The 1,877-nt window shown below is 49.9% G+C and overlaps 1 pseudogene; it reads left to right on the top strand.

The window, feature by feature from the left end:
- Window positions 1-326: 326 nt before the first annotated feature.
- On the top strand, window positions 327-1,409 carry LOC116636458 (annotated as a pseudogene).
- The last annotated feature ends 468 nt before the right edge of the window (window positions 1,410-1,877 follow it).

The raw sequence follows: 1,877 nt of genomic DNA, 5'->3' as shown, positions 1-1,877 counted from the left end.
TGATGGGTATTGAGGAGGGCACGTTCTGCATGGAGCACTGGGTGTTATGCACAAACAATGAATCATGGAACACTACATCTAAAACTAATGATGTAATGTATGGGGATTAACATAACAATAAAAAAATTTAAAAAAAATAAAAAATAAAAAATAAAACACTAAATAAAAAAAAAAAAAAACTTAACTGCTTAAAACAACAGCAACCTGGAGCGGACCCCAGAGAGCCCTGAGCAGCCCCACCGCCGCCGCCGGCCTAGCTACCATCACACCCCGGGAGGAGCCGCAGCTGCCGCCGCCGGCCCCAGGCACCGTGAATCACCGCAACCATGAGCAGCGAGGCCGAGACCCAGCAGCCGCCCGCCGCCGGGCCTTCAGTGCTGCGGACACCAAGCCCGGCACCACGGGCAGCGGCGCAGCGAGCGGCGGCCCGGGCGGCCTCACATCGGCGGCGCCTGCCGGCGGGGACAAGAAGCTCATCGCAACGAAGGTTTTAGGAACAGTAAAATGGTTCAATGTAAGAAACGGATCTGGTTTCATCAACAGGAATGACACCAAGGAAGATGTATTTGTACACCAGCCCGCCATAAAGAATAGGCCCAGGAAGTACCTTCGCAGTGCAGGAGATGGAGACACGGTGGAGTTTGATGTGGCTGAAGGAGAATGCGGAGGCAGCAGATGTGCCAGGCCCGGGTGGAGTTCCTGTGCAAGGCAGAAAACATGCAGCAGGCCGTAACCAGTATAGACGCTATCCACGTCGCAGGGGTCCTCCACGCAATTCCCAGCAGAATGACCAGAATAGTGAGAGTGGGGAAAAGAACGAGGGATCGGAAAGTGCTCCCGAAGGCCAGGCCCAGCAGCGCCGGCCCTCCCGCAGGAGACGCTTCCCACCTTACTACCTGGAGGAGACCCTGTGGGCGGCGACCACAGCATTCCAACCCTCCTGTGCAGGGAGAAGTGATGGAGGGTGCTGACAACCGGGTGCAGGAGAACAAGCTAGACCAGTGAGAGAGAATATGTACTGGGGTTATAGACCACGATTCCGCAGGGGTCCTCCTCGCCAAAGACAGCCTAGAGAGGATGGCAATGAGGAAGATAAGGAAAATCAAGGAGATGAGACGCAAGGTCAGCAGCCACCTCAACGTCGGTACCCCTGCGACTTCAACTACCGACACAGACGCCCTGAAAACCCTAAACCACAAGATGGCAAAGAGACAAAAGCAGCCGATCCACCAGCTGAGAATTCGTCCGCTCCCGAGGCTGAGCAGGGCAGGGCTGAGTAAATGCCGGCTTACCATCTCTACCATCATCCGGTTTATTCATCCAACACGAAGAAATGAAGATGAAATTCCAGCAATAAGAAATGAACAAAAGATTGGAGCTGAAGACCTTAAGTGCTTGCTTTTTGCCCATTGACCAGATAAATAGAACTATCTGCATTATCTATGCAGCATGGGGTTTTTATTATTTCTACCTAAAGACCTCTCTTTTTGGTAATGACAAACGTGTTTTAAAAAAAAAAAACTGGTTTTTCTCAATACACCTTTAAAGGTTTTTAAATTGTTTCATGTCTGGTCAAGTTGAGATTTTTAAGAACCTCATTTTTAATTTGTAATAAAAAGTTTACAACTTGATTTTTTCAAAAAAATCAACAAACGGCAAGCACCCGTTAATAAAGGTCTTAAAAAAAAAAAAACAGCAAAAGCAACCCATATTTAGCTCACAAATGTGTGATTCTGCAGGCAAGGCTCATCTCTGCTTCGTGCAGCATAAGCTGGGGCAGCTGGGGCAGGAAGAGCTACTTCCAAGGCTGGTAAGCTGGGGCCAGCTGGGAGCTGGGATGGGCTGAGTTCTGAGGTCCTCAATTCCTCCCAACACCA

The sequence above is a fragment of the Phoca vitulina genome, unplaced genomic scaffold, assembly GCF_004348235.1.
Source record: "Phoca vitulina isolate PV1807 unplaced genomic scaffold, GSC_HSeal_1.0 scaffold12, whole genome shotgun sequence".
Lineage (NCBI taxonomy): Eukaryota > Metazoa > Chordata > Mammalia > Carnivora > Phocidae > Phoca > Phoca vitulina.
This window is presented reverse-complemented; position numbering and strand designations above follow the sequence as displayed.